This window comes from Ambystoma mexicanum, chromosome 1p (genome assembly GCF_040938575.1).
Source record: "Ambystoma mexicanum isolate Mex_15411 chromosome 1p, UKY_AmexF1_1, whole genome shotgun sequence".
Lineage (NCBI taxonomy): Eukaryota > Metazoa > Chordata > Amphibia > Caudata > Ambystomatidae > Ambystoma > Ambystoma mexicanum.
In genome coordinates, this window is record NC_090921.1 from 1391745417 (window position 1) to 1391768645 (window position 23229).

The window sequence follows — 23229 nt, forward strand, 5'->3', positions numbered from 1 at the left end:
AATATCCAGCTCGCCCTCGCTAACAAAATTGCCCTCCTACAATCTAAGATAGAAGCTAAAAAAGCTAGCCTTGCCTCCAAGCAGAACCCCAGCCGCAAAATAAACCACACCACCCCTAACTGCCACTCCTTCCACTTCTCACCAGTCACAGAAGAAGAAGTAATCAAGATAATCGCCAGTCTCAAACCATCCAATTGCAAAGGTGACATTTGTCCCGCATCTGTCATCAAAGACGGTGCTATTGAGCTAGCCCCTCTCACCACCTCTCTGATCAACTCCTCTTTCAAAAACTCAGTGGTTCCCAACAACCTTAAAGAAGCGTGGGTCCTACCACTGCTAAAAAAAAACAACCTAGATCCCAACATCCCCACAAACTATAGGCCTATCACTACAGTCCCATTTCTTCTCAAAATCTTGGACAGGGTAGCCTATCTCCAAATACAACAACATTTGGAAGACAACAACCTCGTAGGCCTGAGACAATCCGGCTTTAGACCAAGGCACGGGACTGAAACTGCCCTCTTGGATCTAAAAATCCAAATGGATGACGCCAAAGACAAGGGCAAACTGGCCATCTTGCTCTTGTTAGATCTCTCTGCTGCCTTTGATCTGGTTGACCACCAGATCCTCACCAAACACCTCTCCTCGGCTGCTGCATTCTCTCAGAATGCCACTAAGTGGATCCAGTCATTTCTGTCTGACAGGTCGACTAGAGTCTTCACCCCCACTGCGGCTGCGGACCCCATCCCTATCACATGTGGAGTGCCCCAAGGCTCTTGCATTTCTCCCACACTTTACAACATCTTCACGAAGCTCCTATTTGACCGTCTTGACGATCTGGGTGTCAGCTACACTAATTATGCAGACGACACCCAGGTCCTCATTACGCTCACTGGCAGCTATGAAGAAGATGCTGCAAAGCTTAACGATATCTACTTAGAAATCCAAGCCTGGATGGCTACACACAGTCTTTGCCTAAACGACGATAAGACAGAACTGCTTATCGTAGGCTCCCAGGCAAGCCTCAACAAACTGGACCAAAGATACCAATCCTTTACCATCGATGGCAACATCATAAAAGTATCCAAAGAGGTCAAAACACTAGGTGTATACCTCGACTCTACCTTGTCATTAAAGAAACAAATAAACTCTACCATCTCAGCTACCTCATTCACCAATAAACTGATCAATGCCTGTAGGCCTTTTCTCTCCACCTCCAGTTGCCTCACTCTATCTAGAGTGCTAATATTGTCTAAATTAGACTATTGCAACACACTCTACCTAGGCACTACCACTAAAAACTTGAACAGGCTCCAGATCCTGCAAAATAATGCACTAAGATGTGCCCTCAAACTCCCGCGCAAGGCACACATATCCACGGTTAGCAAAGAAGTCCTCTGGCTCCCGATCCGTGACAGAATTAAGCTAAGAACCCTGGTCATCACCCACAAGTGTCTGTCTCGTACTGCCCCAGGTTATCTTTCAGACAAATTCTCTAGACACTGCCCCACTAGACCTACCAGAACTCCTTACCTGCACCAACTAAAGATCCCGAACTATAACCTAAAAACAGCAGAGAGCTCCAGTTTCCCAGTGCTCACAGCACAATGTTGGAACACCTCCCTCCCACAATTAGAGCGAAAACCGCGTTCTGGCCATTCAGGGCCATGGTAAAATCATGGCTACTAGCCTGAACATCTAGACTCTCCCCGACATGACCGGCTAGCCGCCGCTCTCCAGCTGCAGCAATATTTACTCTTCTACAGCCTATGCAGGACCAATCTGTAACCGGTCCTCATTCGCCACTGTAACTGTGCTATTCTCTGTACACTATACTCTCGGTATATTCTATGCTTGTATGTAACTCTCAGAGCCTTGACTAATGTATGCTCTGTCTGCTGTATTAAGATGTTCGATATGTAACTCTGTTGTAACGATATGTAACTCTGCTGTGCACATGATTATGCGCCCAGCTACCTGAGGGTTCGGACGCGCTTTATAAATAAACAAACAAACTAAACTAAACTAAAAACAGTGAACTACTCTTGTCTGCTTTGGTCACCCACTCTAACAATAGGTTCCTCAGGGACATCAACCTACCTGGAACCAAACAGCCAAACACCTTAATGTTCGCCTGTTCAAAATGTATGTGCATATTTGTTAAATGCATATTCCGACAAGCAAAACTGTCTTGCATACAATATGCTTTTTCTATTGAATGCTTTCTTTCAATCATCAGCTCCTCATTGGTATCAATATGTTCACATAGGTGTATTTTTTTATGTTATTTTATTTTAAATTTTTAAAGCGCTCACACAGAACGCTGGCATTAAGGCACAGTTACAGGAATTGCTTTTTTTAAAAGTTGTGTGATTGTTTTTGTCATAGTTGCGTATTTATAACATGCTTAAGCACCCAGAGGTTTCTAAGCGCGGACCCGGGATCGAACCTGTGTTGTTTTGTGTCGTCTTGCTTTCATGATGTGCACGTTGCAGCTGAGCTAGCCTTCCGGGAAATATATTATTGTATTCTGTTAGTCTGTTTGTTTATGCATTAACTGTTTAACATTTCTTTGTCAGTCTGTTTGTTTATGAATCGATCCTTCTACATTTTAAAGTTCACTGCTCCTTCTTTGAATATATTACAATGCCTGTTTTCTGGAGGCCAAGTTTTTGGTGAGATATTCTGTTCCTCCCCTTTTTTTCTTTGTTTATCTCATGATGAAAAATCTGATTTTGCGTTATATATTAATTCTTGTTTAATGACTTGTACTTTGTATGAAAATAGTCGCATAGGTACCATCTTTTTACAAACTGTGTGATTCAATCACAATATTTACTTAGTAAATGCCTTAAGCTTACTAATTACTTAAAAGTTGTTTTCCTTCACTGGAACACCCTGCTGTTATACTCTTTATATATAGAGCATACATTTTTGTTTCTTGCAATGTCAGATTGAGATGTTTTTCGAATTTTCATATATTTTTATACATTTTATGACCTACATTTTGTGATTTTTTATCAACAGTATTTACTATATTAATAAAATATGACTACATAATTAATATTACTGACCAAGCTTATCCTCTTTTCCACCCATCCAAGTCAAGTGTATTATCATTCTAAATTGAGAAATAAATGTTTCCCGTGTGACCATTCTCCTTGGTTTCTTGATTCTATATGTTCCTGAGGTCCACAATGAAGGGGACACCCATCTTTTGGTATAATCCAGTAAGACATCACCATTTGTTGCCCAGAATCCCCACACTCGCTAGGGTTTGTTACCACAAACAAGCTCATCAGCAATGAACATCCAACCTCGCAAACCTCATGCAAGTTCCCCTCATCTGCACCCCTCTAACCCGCACACTTTGCTTGTGAACCCTGATGCCTGTTAATGCTAATTTGGCTGTTTTACACACAGCTGACTTTGCCAATCTGATCACCACTCAAAAACCAGACATCATCTGCATTGGGGAAATCTCTCAAACCTCATTCCATGCCTTTAAGATCCTCGTTTTACCCGGATACAGCATTCAACATGGTGTCCGGTCAGGGAACATTAGGGGAGGCATGTAAGTCATCCATAAGATCGAATGGTCCTGGATGGTGTGCAGCCAAACAGGATTAGAATCTATGAAGCTCCCTACATGTCAATTCCCCCTATCACATAAGGAGTCTGCCACTTTCCACCTCATTTACTGACTCCTCATAGTTGTGGTAGTTACATGAACAAAAACAGTGAACTACTCTTGTCTGCTTTGGTCACCCACTCTAACAATAGGTTCCTCAGGGACATCAACCTACCTGGAACCAAACAGCCAAACACCTTAATGTTCGCCTGTTCAAACAGCAATTGGTAATAAGAGAGCAATGGTTTGACCAGCATAGTGGCTAAATCTACCCTTTTGAGATATTATTTTTTGAACACATTATGGTTCTCGTTAAGTTGTACTATTTGACCTAAAGTGTCAATAACATATTTGGTATTTTATAGTGAAATGGACACACAGAAATGCATTTCTCAGAATTTCTGTATCTAAATGCAAGTGATAGTGGTCCTGAATGACTGCACCATTCATGTCCGGTTTCTCTTGGCAGGCTCTAATCTCACTATGGACCCTAAAGAACCATCTCAATAAGTGTAGATGATCGTGTTTACCCTTATTGAGAACATACTATGGCGTCAAATGTGACTAATAGAAAATGCCAGCGATGGAAAGTTGGTTCACTCTTACTTTCTTGCCGTATCAGCTCTATCTCTATTGGTAATTATCTGATTGTTTTCCTAAAGGTAGGCAGCTAATAACGTGTACATGAAAATTGTTTTACAATCTTGTGCAAATTAGGCCCCACATATATACTAAATAAGTCTGCTATATATGTGTAAATAGAGATGTAAAAATAGGGTTATTTTTTAGCACACCCCATAACATGTTGAATATATTCCTTATATTCACAGAATTGTTACCAGTTCACCATATGCTGGAAGAACGGTTGCATCATGAATGTATCCTATCAATTTGATAAAACTGCCCCTGAAGAATGTTCTTAATGATTAGGAACAGAAACATGTTGGGCCTAAATGACTGCAGAAAACACGACTTCTGTAGCTTGAAAAGGGAAATTCAATAATATAAGGAATAAAAGCAATTGGTATACAATATGTTACCCACATTTAGCATATAGGACATTATAATTTGCTATTAGCACCACATGCAAGAGTGACCCCAAGACTGTTATTGATAGTAGCATTGGCTGTGTTTATGGAAATGTTTTATGCGTCATTACATTTTTTGTCACTGGGTGGGGTGATGGATTGGACCCATTTTGGATTTGATCAGGTTTGATTTACCAGTGAATGTGATTTACATTTTGACAAAAAAAGTTTGATTGTAAAACCGAGAAATCACATTTTAGATGATTGTGATGTTTATGGTTATATTCTATCAATAAAGATATGTGTATTTTTGTATTTAGGTGTATATAGAGTGTTTACTGAATATCAGGGATTGCCTGAATTAATATCCAGTTGTTTCCTGGTGAGGGGTGTTTTGTGATGTTATGATAAAAATACCCAGTATTTTCCACCTCCCATTTCCGGGTCCCTCTCTCATGTAACAAAAAATTAGGTGTAAGACAATCAGGGAAGGGAGGAGTCTGGGTGAAAGTAGACAGTGCTCCTTTTGGGTTAAGGAGGTGAAGCCCTAGTGCAGATTTGAAGGATTAGATAGGAGCAACATACTAAAAATAGAGATAAAAAAGTTCCAACGGTATAGGGCAAGAAGGTAGTCTGTAGAGGAGGAGCCAAGTACCTCTACCGGAAGTCCCGCCCCCGTTCTGCCTATATGTTGGCAGCTGGAAATTGCAACATGCGCAAAGCCAGTAATTGTACCTATACCACGAAGAGTCCTTGAAACAAGGTATTCATTGAGAAAACCCTATATGTATCCATGAAGAAATGGCGGTCTTCTGAAGAAAGTTCCAGAAGAAGTGTGAAGATGAATGAAAGAGAAGAATGGTGACGTCACATGAAGCAGAAATGATGCACCCAGAAGAGATGCCAATGACAAAAGAATATAGACCTTATAGAAGATGATGGTGCAATAAAGAATTGAGCAACGTTTCATGTGCGGAATGAAGATTGCAGGTGTGAAGAAGCACAGATGAAAATGCAAAGCCATTTCATAAATGTACAGATGCAGTAAAACAAGTAGACAAAGTAATCATAAGGCTGGCTATACATAGGGAATAAACTGCAGGCAGTGCCGACAATATATATATAAGTGTGCATAGAATCTGGATGTTCCACGACGCATTTTTAGCAAACTTGGACCCTGTAAATGAAAGGGCTGAAAATGTGGCGCAGCAGAATAGAACAGCTGATGGTGAAGGAAGAATCAAAAAGGCTTGCCTGACCCAGTGTCAAGAGTCGGAGCTGCCAAGAGCCTGGTTATCTACTCAAGAAGATACAATGAACGTGAGAAGCGAGACAAACTCCTGTTTGAGTTGTAATGGACAAACACTAGAAGTGCCAGGTTTTCTTCCTTTAATAGTATGAAATGCAACTAAGGAGCTGAAAACGTGGTCTCCAGTCACACGGTCAGATGAAAATAGACTTTGGGGCAAGCTTATAATAAATACAATTTATTACATAAAAGGCAACGTGTTCCAACAGGTTTGGTATGAACCAGTCCTCCGCAATAGCTGCTGCTAGGCTTTCCCTAGTTACATACGTAGGGTAGTGCAGCTGTTCAAGCGGTACCCTTAAAAAGGCTACAGGCATCACCGGCTTTCTGAAGCACTACCAGGAGTATGTAACTAGGGAAAGCGTAGCAGCAGCTACTGCAGAGGACTGGTTTGTACCAAACCTGTTAGAACACGTTGCCTTTTATGTCATAAATTGCATTGTATGTCAAAAGATTACAGCTGGGTACACACTGCGAACAATCAGAGGAGTGATTCCTCGACTGAAGGGTGCTTTTCAGCATTTACATATCGACTATGTCGATATGCTGCAAGTATGTAGTGGCTATAGATATAGGATAGTGGTGGTGTGCCCCTTTTTGAGATGGATTGAAGCTGGTCCATGTACGCACCCTGATGCCACTTGCACTGCAAAGTTTTTAGTCTGAGAATTCTTTCCTAGATGTGGAGTATGTGAGGTTCTGAGATCCGACAATGGGCTCCATTTAATAATGAAGTATTCAAACAGATTTGCCTATTGCTTAGTAGACAACACAAGTTTTCTTTTACTTATCACCTGCAAGCAAACGGGATATGTGAGAGACTGAACACTCTTCTCAAAGAAATTGACACCGAAGAAGGGATGGCTGTATTGCCTGCCCCTTGCATTATATGCATTAAGGAATCAGCCTGGGACGGACCACCACCTCACACCCCATGAGTTAGTAACAGGAAGGTGAATGAGAATGCCCCTGTCACCTACTTCAAGGAGTAGAAGTGATGCCTAGATGACTGCAGAATTGTTAGGAAATTATCTATGTGTGTATTTAACATGTATGACCGCTGGTATCTCCGTCATTTCAGATCAACATGGGCGTAATGGATGTTGGTCTAAGGAAACAGATGAAGACCATTCAGCAACCCGATTTTTAAAACTTTTATCTGTACCCAAGTTGTTTGTTGCAGAGCCCGTTTTAGTACACAACTTCACAAGCAAGTGGCATGAGCCCCGTTTTAGTGGACCATTTATCATAGAAAATATCACCCCCTCAGCTGTAAATGTTTAAGAAAGGCGTGCCTTGATTCATTTGGGCAACGTGAAGCTATATGCTGGTGAGACTGATACACCCCCACCTGTTCATTCGGAAGCAAGACAAGAAGAACCAGTTCAGCACATGCAGACTTGATTGATGACAAGGAAGACGGACACTAAGGTTGCTGATTAAATAAATGCAAGTGTGCATTTGGACTGTGGCTTACACTGCACACTCTTTAGAGATATTTTAGCAGGAGTGCAATAATCAACGTTCTTAAGCCACATGAATCTCTTTAATTGGACTTTAGAAAGTGTTGATGTGCTAAAAATGCCAGATCTTGATTTTATATTAGGTGACTGGAAGAGGGAGCAGTTCCTCAATTTGTTCCTCACTGAGTTTCTCTTTGGCTAAACTCATGGTTTTATCTGATGTCAATATCCTTAGGCTCCTTCTCGCTGTCTTCATTTTTATACTCCGAGGGTAACCCTGCTCTTGTTGGGCGTAGCACTGACCTACGTACTTTTGTGCGGGATCCTAAGAATGGCCCTACGATTAGAAGGTTGATTGAACCAATAATTGAGCAAATTTGTCAGCTACCTGAACATCTAACGAGGCTGCCTGATTAAAACTTTTTTTTGCTTCCTTAAAAGTAGTACACAGGCACAATGTGGATTATTGAGAATAATGCAGTTCCAGAAAGTGAGCAGACTCAATGACGTGCGGAGAGACACCAGTGGTGGGGTCTCAGGTATTGGTGCATAATATATGTGTGTTCAGCATCTATTATTGTTTTTCAGTTTTTGCGAATTCACTCTGCTTACCTTGCTGGTCCCAAGAAAGTAGGAGTCCCCTTGATTCTTCCTACATAGTGACCTATGCAGAAGTAGCTGTTGCAAAGAGACCAAGGCATATGCGATTATCCCTACATCGGTGACACATATAAGCACACCCATTTCTCTGACAAGTGATCCTATGATCCCCCCTGTAGGAAGGACGATGACTGATATACTCCATGAGCATTATGCACATATTCTCCTTGCAAGAAAGAGACTCATTCTGACTAGTATTATGATTTGGGCATTCTTACCTGACTCTACATGCATCTATAAGCTGCTCCATCCCTGCACCCATTCCCTTTTATTACCTGTACAAATATTTCATGTGCATTTAACCCCTCTCTCCTTGACCCTTTCCTCACCTCTTCTGCATTTTTCATTCTTACAGACCAAGGTCTGTATAGCCCTGAAGGTGTCTAATATAAACTCTCTGTACAAGCCTCAAACTGTTTAGATTAATACGGTGGTGACTTGTTCTATATAAAAAAAAACTCTTAACATAAGATAGCGTGCAAACACCTTTGATATTCACTCTTTTCTGTTTTTTTTTATTTATGCTCCCATTCACTTTTTGTGTTTTGAGACAGTGTAAGAGCCTTGAAAGTGATGTACAAGTAGCCAGCATAACAGCATGCTCCTCCATCCGCTCTTTCTGTGTATACCTTCCCGCACTCTCTCTTCTTCCCTTTGCCCCAGTATGTTGAACTGATCAGCCTTACAGCCTCACAACAGTTTGACAACTAGACATCCTCACCTTTGAAGTGTAATTTGACCCCCAAAGTGTTCTTCTTAATGACAGGATGAAGCACCTTGAAATGAAAAGATTAGCGTCTGTGCTTAGTTGGATGCAAATGTTGCATATGGGGTGTGGGTGAATGTTTTTGGTGTTTAGGGAAGGAATCGGAGGGGTGGAATTCAAACCACTGTCTGCATTCTTCCCCAACCAAATACACAAAAGTCTTCTTGATGCCCATTGCTCTTTCTGGAAACCCCTTAAAGGAAAAAGGGTATTTGAACATTTTTTGATTGAACTAAAATACATTTCTCCTGCTGCTAGGAGTGTGTTTTGTTGCAAATTAATGTATACTTTCACTGCTTTTGATGCAATCCTGCCTGTGAATTTGAATGCTATCCTGTCTTGGTTGTTGAAGGGTTTGTGGCATATTTACAAGACTATCTTCTGCTCATTTCATTTCTCTGGCTGCCGCAAAAGTGCAGACTCTGGATGTCTGTTTTTGGAGCAAATCCATCTTTACACTGACTGCTTTTGGTGCAATCAATCCTGTGAATGTGAAGTGTTTCCAAGTGCAGCAACTGCCCAGATCCTATTTCTCTTGCCTGTGAGTACACTTTGTAGCAAATTAATTTGTTCTTCAATCCCATTTTGTCCACTTTCGGCCTGAAGCCTACGTGTATCTTGGTCTTTTACACTGTATTTGAAAACATCACCACACATAGTGCATTTACTTCCTGTGATTCAGTGGCATATGCCAAAAAAACTCTCAGGGATCAATCAGCCTTTCTTCTTGCGGGGCCTACGTAAGTTTAGAACACATAGTTTTTGGACTACCTCCACCCACCAAACCTCTTCTTCCCTCTTACTCACTCAACCTCCTACTATTTTGTTGGTCCAGTGCAGTGCTGTACGAAGGAAAAGTTGTCCAGTAAACAGAGCTGCGTCCCCAAGTCATCGGGGTAGATCCTACTAAATCTTGTCCAGGCACATATAGAACACGGAAGTGCATGGGCGACGGTAAGGGGAAAGTGCATGGGAGGGGGGAGAAGTGGAAAGTGCTGAGCAAAAGGAATACAAATTAATAATACATAAATAAATAATAAAAAGCAACAAACAGTGGTAGTGCAGCCCTCGAGTGGCGAGGGCTAGGTTTAAGGTAACAGACAGGGTGTGTCTGATAAGTGCAGAAAAAAGGCGGGTATATGCACATTATCCCAGAGGTGCATGGTAACTAAATCAGAGGGACACCAGGAATCCCCATAGATTATCTGGCAGGGTCTAATAACTCGGGTTGCAGCCTCACATCAGTATTTTAAGATGGGAAACTATGTACAGGAAGCCATAAAATCTTAGATGGGTCTTCGTGCTCTACCACTGATCCCTACATTAGAACTTGCCATGCGCGGTCCTCCGGTGAACTGGTTGCACTGGTACTTACAATGCTGGTTTGCAGCCTCAAAGACTCCCTCCTTGCTCCTCGCCCTAAGTGCTGTGAGGTGGCCTTTCTGTGGTATAAAGTGCAATACAAACATCAAGTGTATGATAACCTCATGCGGTAGCAATCAAGTAAAACAAGGAGCCCTCTCTCCAGGAAACAGGAGCTGTGCAGTGACTGCACGTTCAGACAATATATCATAAAAACCTTACCAGAGTATTAAACTAGTCCCTTTCATTGCACCTGCCCTACAATATGTTTAAGGCTTCCAGTTTTCCGCTTGTACTGGTTTTTACACATAATTACAGATGGAAAACTATCGGCTTTCTGTCCGTATTTATGTAAAAATGGATAAAAACAGAAAAATACTTCTATCTGCTTGGTTCCCTATGCTGCCAATCATTCATCATAGGCCAATTGCTTCTGGCCGTGTAGCACTCAACAACCCTAACACTTCATCTCTGGCTCACCCTTGAGCTCGGACTCCCCAGCACCTACCCCTCTACCCTCTTCCTTGCTGCACTTGCACATCCTGAATACTCACACGGCATAGTAGGTTCGTCCTTTCTTCCTTTTCGCCGACTGTTCTTATTAAATACTGTGTTTTGTATTGTATTTCACTCCCTTGTCCCCCCTCCTACCCTGTTGGTGCTTTGAAACTGTATTTTACTTGCCGTATAAATGCTTAACAAGCAAACAATCAATAAATACAATTACAGACTGGCAGCATGACTAGTGAAAAAGTTGTATACAAAATAACATTAAAGTTCTTCACATTGTTGGCAGCTTATATCTTGAGTCAGCAGCAATTGCAGGAGAAGCCGTTTATGGTTATGGCTGCGTGTGCGTTTCGATAAATGCATTTTTAATTCAAATAAATGCAGAAAAATACTGGTTCAAATTATCTTTTGATATCACAAATAATAAATGTGGAGGAATACAGAAAAAAGGACAGCAAATAAATAAGGATACATACAGACGGAAATGGCAGAAAAATAAATACCATAAATAGAGAGACTTTACGCTCCAATGCAAATAGGGCATTCTAATGTATGGTTCACACATCTGATTTCTCTTCCCGTACGTGTCTACCTCATCGACCTTGCACACTTAGATACTTGGGGGGGGGGGGCAATCCCAGATTGATCTCTAAGTGGTCTCTTAGTTTACGATAACACCTAACGAATAAGGAAGCCTCCACACTTCAAGGGTACGCTGGAGCAAATCCCATTCCCATCACACAACAACTCACCGGCGGCCCTCATTATGAGTACAGCAGTGCTTTAAAAACCGTGGTAATGTGGCAGTAATTCAATTTCTGCTGCATTACCGCACCGCCGAACTACAAGTTTGGCAGTAGGGAGGTGGGTTTATCTCAAACTAAAAGTTGGAGGTAAAACGTCCTGCCTAGAAGCAAAAATCTGCAGAATTACTGCAGCTGGAATACCGCTCGCAGTGATTCCTCCAAAATCTCCATGGTGTTCTATGAATGGGGACTTACATCGCCCTTCCACCACTTGTAATCCCGCAGTAAATCTGCAGGACCAAGTGGCGGTAACGGTAATTCCATTTGGCAGAATTTCAGTACATTTGCTGCTGGAATACCGCCAAACTCGTAATGAGGCCCTGGCTCATTTCAGTTCTTTCCTGTAAGGACTAGAAACTGCCCACATCGGTTTGTGCTCACGGTTGCGCTTCTGATCAGGGCTACGCTTTGATCATGCGGTTCTACTGCTGAAGTGTCAAACAGAAGTCCTGTGGGCTGGATCAGGACCTGGAGCTATTTCCCCTGGCCCTCCAGACACCCAGCACATATGCACTCACACCAGAGTTCAAAGACAAGGCATCAGAGGTTTCAGTTTAATTCCTAATAGAGAAAGGCTTTGATACCGGTAGCTCATTCTCTGCAGCGCGTACGCTCAGCAAGGGCTCTGTGTTCTTTTATCGTCATACAGTATTATGAATGCTTTTTAGATGTGTATACAATTACCAAAAGGTCATCACATTTTTTTATTTTTGGGTGGTGGCCCAAACCTCTACTGCACCCCCTATTTTTTACTATTCCCGACCCCCCAGCCCCTTATCTGCCCTTTCCCATCCCAAACATTTCGATGAGCTTTTTCGTAATTCTATACTCGTTAGAAAGGCAGTCGTAAAAATGACTGGCGCTGAAAGACTGGCATACCCAAAGATGTTGCTGGGGGGGCTAAGGGGGCTGTAGCCCCATATCTTTTGGTTGTGGCTCCGGATAGAATATCAGGAGCGACAACCAAAAGGCTAGCTAGCCCCCAGTCCCGACAGTTCCGACATCAGCGTAGCCGCGGGTCTTTTCCAGACCTAGCAACACCCCTGGCATACCCTCAGCAAGCAACCACTCTGCTAAAAGGCAAACAGTCTAAAAGAATGGGAAAAATGAATAGAAAAATAAATGGTAAATGATGCAAAGGCAAGTGAACATGTAACCAACAAAATAAACACATAGGGCCTCATTACACGGAAGGCGGTGAGCCATGGCGCTACTAGCGCCATGGCTCATGCCGGTAAAATACCGGCACCGCCTTGGCGGAAAGGGGATTTACCGCCCCATTCCAAGGTTGGTGGGGCGGTAAATCCCCCTTCCGCCATTGCCCTTCCCCATTCCCATTTCTGCCCCATAGGGCTCTATGGGAATGGGGAAGGTGCTAATTACTGCACCGCAATTTTGCGGTGCCGTAATTAGCTCCGAGGTCCCTTAGCGGGTTGGTTTTTAACGCCTGCAAAAAGCAGGCGTTGAAGCACCAACCCGCTAAGGGACCTCGTAGTAAGGCGGTAGGGATTTACCTTTACCGGTATTTTACCGGTACCGGTAAATCCCTACCGCCATCCGTGTAATGAGGCCCATAGACATAAACAGTGACCTTTGCATTCAACATCTGTTTTTTTAAGCAAAGCCTAACTTGGTGTTCTTCCTGCAGCCACTCCGATAGACGTTGCAATCATTCATAGACGATTATTGCAATTATTCTGAACTGAACAAGGTACACAAAACTATAAAAACATCCCCAGACTCTGGACACACTGCTCGCAGGAAGCCACGCCAGAAAGCTGCTGAGTATGTGAACCAAAAAGAGGGGTCTACTAATAGTATTAGACTGCCGGCCTGCATTGCTTCAGGAATCTACCTCAACACTGCTGCGCAGCACAATTGTGCGCCCCTGCATCACAAATGAACTGCAGCCTCTGGTACAGGTCGTCCGCACCCTTGCGCCCATTTTGACTGACATGTTATTTATCAATGGACTTTTTCCCCAGTGTGGTAGTGCCAACTGAGTCAGGTGCTGATTCAGCTGTGATGTGGCAGAAAATAATTGAAGTGCTGTGCACCCATTATTTCTATAGGGCTAACCATTTTTGTCTTCGTGATTTGCTGTAGTGCCATGCTTCTGGGTACTCTTGGTGCTCTGTCTACTGAGCTGTTGGAGTATTTAACGTGATCCCAGATAGAACGGCTCATAAATCCGACGCTTTTCATCTAATTTCTGCTGACGTGTGTCTTGCAAAATGTTCCATATTGACCGGAAAGAAACCCAGCCACATTCTTCAGTGGTTTCAGGTTTACTCACTTGGCCTTTTTTGCTCTAATTTGACGTCACACCACTGTAATAATCCACCATTAATCGCTCTTTATTATTTTCCTGTTCATTTTCATAGGGCCATTGGTGTGACCTGCGAAAGCTGCATTTGAATCCAAACCGTCTCCCTGTCCGAAGGAGTTTGACGCCCTTGCTCCACGGGCCGGCAAACTACGACACAAACCTCTCCTGTCCCTCATTCCCTTTCTTACCTGTACAAATCTTTCATGTGTGCTTAACCTTTCCGCTCAACTGCTGCGCTTTACTATTCTCTCCCAGAACAAAATGCATACCCCTGGCGAGAACATAATACGCCACATTCCGGACAAGCCACAGTGCTGTGCGACCACTATGTCGGTGACTGGCACAGTAGAAAAACACATAACAAAACACAACATCCATTCTTTCTTCACATCATCTCATTGAATCCTTACATGTGTCCTTGATTCTCTTGTGTCTCTGGCATTGATCGTTGAGTCCACGCGGAAAAATGACTTAGCATAGTTTCCCCCCAATGACTGAAAAGCTAAACTCCAAAGTGTCGAGGCCTGGGTGGTAGCTTACAGCTTACTCAGGACAAGCCTGCACTTCAGAAGTTTGAATGGTAGCATCATGGACACCGCCTTTTACACTGACGAGGCTCATACATTGAGTGCCATTACAATAGCAGCTATTTTGACAGTGCTGAGAAGTGGGAGGAATCTTAGTCATCTCCCTCTATATAAAATCCTGATATTTGTATTATACTTATCAACGTGAATACAAATAGTGAGCTACCTTGTCCTAACCCTTCAATTTAAACAACACATTGGGCCTCATTACCAGTATGTGTTAAGTGGGAAAAGTGTCACTAATTCCGTTACAGCCACTTTTATCATTCAACCGTATGAAGTGGTCCAGAAAACGGCTGCTAATTCCACCAGCGGAATATGCACCTGTGGAATTACCGCTGACGGAAATAACACTGAAACACAGCAGAAATTCCGCCAGTGGTAATTCTGCTGGGGGAATTAGCACCAAAAAAGAAAAACTGTAATTCCACTGCATTGCATGTGGAAGTACTACTGAAATAATGCCAAAAAAGGTGGTAATTACACCCAAAAATTGGTGCAGTTATCTCCACAACACAGGTGGGGGTAAATGCATGCGGGTGAAGAAAATGAACCCACAGGTGCACCCAATGTACTCAAACAGGGTATGTGAGAGACACACCTTCCCCAAACTCACTTTCAAGCACCATGCAGCCCATGGCAGTTGCCAACTATGAGATACCGGGACTCCTGCTATATATTGAACCAGACTGGATAGCACTCCAGCCGCAACAAAGGTGTAAAGGTACGCTGGAAAGCCCGAACATATGCAGAGCAGACAGGCTGGGAAATCCTGCACCCCGTAATGGAAATAGTCACAGTAAATGGCAAAGCCCACTTTATTAACAATCTACATGAAGCAGGGACAGCAATAAGTGCAGGTCTCAAGAGCTCTCAGAGGTTTCATTACAAAGCAACAAATTATAAATGAGAAATACGTCATACCTGACATAATACTACAATCTTAGTTGCAAAAACCTATGGGGTCAGGGGATTGGTTTGGGAAATTGTATACATACATAAAGTATAAGGGTTAGTTTTTTCATTGGATATATCTATATGATGGCCCCACCTTAGACCCTCCCTAAATTGATAAAGGTAAAGAAGACATAATCTCAGCAATAGGTAACTGGCTAATGCAACATGTACTGAGCAGCATCACATTGAGAGTTTCAATTGGTTGGCATCTGTTGTACCAACCTTGAGCACTAGACAGGTCATCAGCCAATGGGCAGAAATAGGAGTATGGGGAGAGAAACTAGGAACTGCTTTCTTCTAATTAAATAAGACACCATCCCTCTTTTCCTTGGCCACCAGCCAGAGCATGTAGCTTTGCACATGGAATTGTTGGGTGCCTCTGCTCTTGCATTCATTCAATCATTACTGTTGCATTTCTACTTTAGCAAGCTATATGTGTATGTTGTTCATGTTGCATTTTAGTGTATACATTGCTTATGTTAGTATTCTTCATGTCTATATGGTGCAAGTAATAGGGCCTCATTACAACCCGTGTGGAATGGGTTAACGGGTTCCACTAATGGATGCGGACCCGTTAACACCATTCCCCACGATTACGAGGTCCCCTCACGGGACTCGTTAAGGACGCCTGGTAAAACCAGGCGTCATTACCGGGTCCCGCTAGGGGACCAGGGAGCTAACAACGGGCCAGTTGCAATCGGCTCCTTGTTAGCTCCCTCTCCCATTCCCATTGATCCCTATCGGGGCTCAAATGGGAATGGGGAAGGTCCGGGTCCGGGTTCCCAGAGGGGGGAATTACCGGGCCCTCCGAACTCGGAATGGCCCGGTAATTCCCCATTTAGGGAACCGGGACCCAGTTTTGGTGGCAGCCATGCCACCAATAGCAGCATGGCTACTGCCAAACTCATAATGACGCCCATAGTCTTTGTGTCTAAATGCATGTTTGACCTAGTGTTCATTTTTCTTCATGGTGAATGCATATTGTCTACATGTCTATTGCTCAGGTGTGTCAGTTAGCAGTGTGTTCATTTGTTTCTCTCCATCTTTAGTTACATCAGGTTCATTTCTTCTTCTATTCGTCTGTGATAAGGCCGATATGGTTGCTGTAGACAAAAAACGCCTTTCACCTGCATGATATGGGGGCGGGGAGGTCCAGTCCCAATGCATGACATATTCATCTGTCTCTCGACAAAGGAACCCACCAGGGCCAATGTGGAGGAAATTTGTGCAAAGGAGGGTGCCTATTTCCAGAGTCAGACCATTGCTGTGTCAAGTAAAAAAATATAGGGCGCCTGGCGGAGTCCTGATTTACCAAGGTGGGTACATGTACAAGAAGAAAATAGTCAGGATGAAAAGATCCTACAAGCCATAAAGTTGTTCTGTGTGTGTATGTTTATTTCACAATGACACAGAGCATTTTGTGTTGATTTTACAATTTACTTTACAAAACTTTCGATAAGCACAAAAGTTTTGAGAAAACAAACGAACAAGAGTGATTGTGAATAATGGTAACACGGGTAAGTGTCGACCTCAGAGATATTTAGGTCAAAACTCCACAGGGAGGCACATTCCAAAGACAGATGAGGTAGAAAAAACCTACTATGCAAGGGAAGTGCGCCTGAGACTTAAGATGGTCCCAGGATTGGTTCACACAAGGTGTACACAACAGTCTTTACAAAACATACACGAGTGGGGGATGGTACAGTTGTGTCACAGGGATCAAGGATTGGTTCACACAAGGTGTACACAACAGTCTTTACAAAACATACACGTACTTCTTGTACAGACCATCGCTGTGGACACTGACAGATGCACAGTTGAGAACACTGTATCGCCTCAACCGCCAAACCATTGCAGACCTCCTCAGCCTTATCTAGCGTGACATAAAGAGTACCATCAATATACAAACAGCCATACCACCACTACTGAAGCTGGTATCAACCCCTCACTTCTGTGCCACAGACACATATCAGCACATCATTGGCATGCTGCATGGTATGTAACAACCAACATTTTCAAAAGTGCTGGGACAAGTGCTGGATGCACTACTGAAACCTGTGCATCAGCACATCTCTCTACCCAGCACCCCTGCAGAGGTGCATTCCACGAAGGCTATATTTTATACCACTGCCCACTTCCCCGATGTAACAGCAGTTCTGGACTACACTCATGTGGCATTGGTGGCACCCCAGGTATCAGAGAATGTGTTTCAAAACAGGAAACTGTAGTATTCTCTGACTGTGGAATGTACACGTGAGGCAGACTTCACTGTGACCCACTGCTGCACCCATTTTTCAGCTTCAAGTCATGGTACCATGGTTGTACATAGCAGCACCCTGCCTGCATACATGGAGACCCACAGAGGACAGAAAACTTCGATCCTAGCTATGTATGAAAGACCAAAAAATATTCATGCTTAGCACCACAAATGGAATACGCCAATCACGGGTTGAAAAGATACAGTATCTTTTATTATTGTGCAGTCAAAGCAAAACAGATAGCTATCTGGCTCCCAACCCCTCACAGTGTGTACCAGCAGACACAGTCAGGGGTAAGAGTGATGGACATCTAAACACAGACATATTTATACTATTTTCGAAACATTGTCCAGCCTCTCTCCAAGCTAATAATTCACATGCTAGAGTTCGTGCCCAGTTCACATGTCAAATATTATAATATTGTACAAGGGATTAAAACAAGTTTGCATGTCCATGAAGTTACAATGATGCTTGTTGGTTCTCTGCTCCATGGTAAGCCTTGTTCCAAGAATCGCTACAATGCAGTTCAGCCAGAACACACAATCTGAGTTAGTTTTCCATTGTCTCATTGTTTACATGTGGATGAGGCTTGTGAGCGCAGACATCACTTGGATGGCAGTTCATTCGAGTCACAAGATTTCTTTACATTGGTCAAACAGTCTGCTCTCAGTCAGCCTAAACATTAACAGAACTCAAAGGTCGTTTGGCTCGGCTGTAAGTTCAAAACACAGTCCACCATTTTAGAACACAGAAACAAGAGTTGAAATCAAAATGGTGGACGATTCTTAAAATGGCAGCAGAGTTGATCGAAAAGCGGAACATTTCAATGTGGTTTTCTGTGTAACGCGAATGCGCTTAGGCCAATATTCATAACAAGGCTGTATTATGCAAATACATTTTAACAAACCCTCCTTTTGGCCTAAGCCAAGAGCATTACTCAAACATTCGCTTCACTCAAAACCCCACACCTCAATGTCCGTACATCCTGAATAACATTCTTCAGCAAGATCGATTGCCATAAGATCCTTGATAGCGATATCTTTCATTACAAAAGCGTTAGCAGTTTCCTTGGGCGCATGTACCTTTGGTCCTAATGTACCTATAGTTTGTGCACAACATCCTCCTAAAATCAAACATATGGTGGGAAGACATTGTACACAACAACAACAAAACAATAGAACACCAAGTATTATCCTTAGGACTGAAAACAGCTTCCAACACCATGTACGTAGAAAGTCCCAGAACCAAGCACTAAGGTCCCAATTTCCATCGGGACATGTACCTCCGTACTCAAGGTATGCAGATTTTGTATTGCCTTGAATATGGTAGGGGAGGAGTCAGGTACGAAAACACAGCAAGCAGATCCCACCAATTTACATACCCCACCACGCTCAGCTAGGATGGCATCTAACACCATCCTATTTTGAAGGGCCAGTAATCTAATAGCTTTTTTCTCTAGCATCATGTTGTATAGTATATAGGTGTTTCTGTTGATGGTTTTCTCCAATACCCTTGCTAATCTCCTGATATCTTCAGAGATCATTATTTGTCCCCAAAATGGCACAAAGGATTTGGCTACATCAGCCATGACTTGTGAAGGAGTATCACCATTCTCGTCCCGCCTTGGACGAGCTCTAGAGACCTCAGGGGTGCTAGCTACATATACCCCTGGTAACAAGATACCCAAGTAACAAGTACCCTGCCAATCTCTAGGTAACCAAGGATAAGCTTCATTGCCACAGACAAAGTAAATGGGATCACCTACATACAAAGGTCTGTCCTCACTAGTTAGGTTTGCAATGTTGGTGCAACACTCAAATGTACCCATTGGCTGAGAACCATCCCTTTGTATACAGAAGGAAACAGAGTTGGGGCTATAATGGATAGTATAGGAAGGAGGCATGGCATCCCGGTTGCCTACGGGAGCCATCTTGAAAGAAATCAATTATTGGAAAGGTCTGGAAAGTCTATCGGAAGGCCTAATAGAAGCAACATTGAGTTTGCTCCTATTTGCAAAAAGGGAACATCCCAAAGGTGTCAGGACTCATTACTCGAACTCATTCAAATTAGTCCCATCGAAGTTACCAGAAATACTATCGTTCCTCACAACCAAAGAACAGTGCCCTTAGTAAAGCGTAGCATGCAGTAGTCAAAGGAAGTGGATGAATATACCAGCCCAACCCATTTTACCTGTGTTGTTGCAAATGTAAACACACCGAGCAATTTGTTTTGTTTAGAATCACATGGGTCGCATTCATGATTAGTTGGAGATTGTTATTGTGATAACTCCGTCTATGTCGGGAGTCCCTAGGAGGTAGAGTGTGCAGATGCACAAAAGGTGAAGACACAGTAGGAACAATTTCAGTGGGTAACAAAGTCTCAAATGAACGCACCCCCTCTAAATACCAAAACCCAAGCGAAAATACAACGTCAAACCGATCAACACTGTGGCAAGAAAACAATGAGTCCTCAAAGACCATGATCTTTGATGATCAGATTCTTTGTCAGCCACAAGACTAATAGCTTGTTCCGTACGAGTAGAGTTAGGAAAGGACATTGGGCCTCATTACACGGTAGGCGATGGACCAAGGTGCTATTAGCACCTTTGTCCATGCCGGTAAAATACCGGTAACGCCTTGGTGGAAAGGGGAATTACCGCCCTATTCCAAGGTTGGCGGGGCGGTAATTCCCCCTTCCATCATTGCCCTTCCCCATTCCCATTTTTGCCCCATAGGGCATAATGGGAATGGGGAAGGTGCTAATTACGATACCGCAAATTTGCGGTGCCGTAATTAGCACCAAGGTCCCTTAGCGGGTCGGTTTTTAACGCCTGCTAAAAGCAGGCATTAAAGTACCAACCCGCTAAGGGACCTCGTAGTAAGGCGGTAAGGGTTAACGATCACCGGTACCATTACCGGTGACCGTTAACCCTTACCGCCTACCGTGTAATGAGGCCCATTGTTTCTCAGAGTCCGTTCAGAAGCCTCTCAGTCAGGCTCTTTTAGTTAATCCATCGGTGGCCTCTGACCACATGGCTTATCTTGCTTGAAGGTAACTTTGCTGGTCCCTGCCTCTTATTAATGTTTCAGTGAGAGAGTGGTGGCAAGGGACTAGCTCAATGGTGGTTTCTTGTGGTCACAGCCGATGTCATGCTGTAAGTCTAGCACCTTGGATGCAAATCGTACCTCAAGGCTCCAGGTACGGCGTGCTCTGCGAACAGAGTGTTGTTGTTTCCTGATGAAAGTGGTGAAACAGAAGCAAGATTGCTCAATGATGCAGAAAGATTCGATGAAGAATTTGAAGGCAAAACAGCAGTCTTCCCCGGCCCCACGGGCTTAGAAAGGGTTTCCGAGACACCCTTGGTGTCAGTCAAATCGGGCTTGCGGTGAGGAACAAGGTGCACAATTTCCTTCTCTTATCCTTCGTCATGCGGCAGAAGAAATGGTATCTTCTTGACGTGTGTCGCGTGGATACAGCGTTTCTTTCCTTCTACTCGTACAGCAGTTTGCGTGGCCAATGCGACTTGAAACGGTCCTCTCCAGCGCAGTGCGAGACAGGATGCTCTTTCAAAGACCTTAGTGAGCACCCAGTCGCCGGGTCGAAGTCGATGACCTGGCCTCTCGTATTTTACTGGGAGGGCTTCTTGCACCTGTTGGTAAATCAAATACAAGTTTTGAGTTAACTGGTCACAGTATTCAGAAAGGAGCAAATGCTCCACATCTTTCATTTGCTTGGGCTTGGGCAAATTCCAAATATTGGCTGTCCTCCCATTACTATTTCATAGGAGGAGAGCCCAGTTTTTGTTTGTGGGGTCATCCGCATGGACAATAGAGCTATTGGTAAGGCATCTGGCCATTTCAAATTGCTATTGGCGCAAACCTTCACCATCTTATTCTTTAATATACCATTACGGCGTTCTACAAGTCTGGCACTTTGAGCGTGTCTGGGCGAATGGAACCATTTATCGATCTGTAATTCCCCGCATATTTGCAGCATAACAGCAGCAATAAAATGTGGACCATTGTCCGACCAAATGACTCTCGGCAAACCAAACCTAGGAAAATATTCCTTCAGCATGGTTTTTGCCGTCGTTATTGCTGTGGCATCTTTTTCAGGGAAAGCTTTGACCCATTTACTAAAGGCACAAATGACTACCAGAACATATTTCTAATTCTGGCAACGCTCTATTCGATGAAGTCGAAATGTATAACTTCGAAGGCCACAGAGGGGGGACCCAAACTACCCCTCTGTGTCGATGTACCCTTCCCCACATTATGCTGTAAGAATACCATGCAATTTTTGACCAGACGCTCAGCAGTTTTCGAGATGTTTATATTTACCCAGAGAGGTTCTAGCAATTTACAAATTTTCTAGCACATATATGAGTTGGACCATGAGCCATCGTAAGAATACCGGTGAGATAAGCATTGGGTAGCATCCATTTTTTCTGTCCGTGTCTACCCAACAACCCTCATCGTCTAAACTTGCTAGACCCCCAGCCCATTGCTTAAGCTCCTCTGGAGTGGCATCAGCTTGAATGTTTTTTATACAATCAATTCCTTCATCTATTATACAAGTGTTGGTGACTTCTTTTGTTACATACATTTCAGAATACAAATCGGTGGCAGTCTTTTTGGCTATCCTGTCAGCAAAAGCGCTTCCTCTCCCCACATCATCTGTTACTTTCTGGTGTGCAGCGCACTTCATTATTGCCAGTTGAGTAGGAAGCAAAAGTGCTGAGAGTAGCTGAACTATCAAAGTGCCATGTTGAATCTTAGTTCCATGTGAGGTCAAGAAATCCCTTTCTGTCCATAATATACCGAAGTTGTGAACCACCACAACAGCATACTGACTATCTGTAAATATATTTACTCTAAGCCCTTTGGGAAGTTCACAAGCTCGAGTCAATGCGATAATCTCTGCAGCCTGCAGATCCCTTGTGGATCTTTTCACGGTGTATCATTTAAATCAATTCTGCCTTTGGTTTCCTGCTCTGTGGTATAGAGGCAGTCATGTGACATCTTGTCACTGCAAGCAGTTTCTTGCGGAAGAGGCAATCGTTTGGCCGGATTTAATGCGTAACATCTCTTAATTTGGATATGCGGTACAAATAGAGTCAGCTTGTATCTTGTTAATGGTGCTGATGTAAGATGTTGTGCTGCGTTCTGTTTACTAGAATGTCTACAGAGAGGGGTACCATCACGGTTAAAGAGTGATCTAAAACAATACCCTCACTTTGCTTTACAGATACAGCAGCAGCAGCAGCAACAGCTCTCAGACATCTCGGCAAAGCGCATGCAACAGGGTCAAGCGTGTAGGAAAAATAACCGCGCAGTCTATTTTCCCCTCCATGTTCCTGCATCAACACGCCAAAGCGCATCCATCACATTCATGCACATACAAAACAAAGGCCTTATCATCATTTGGTGTGCCCAAAACTGGTGCTCAACACAACACAGCCTTGAGCAGATCAAAAGCTTTCTGGCAATCCAAGTTCCACAGTAATGGCAAAAAAATGCTCTTCTTTGTCAACGCCAACATCGGTTTTTATCATTAATGAGAA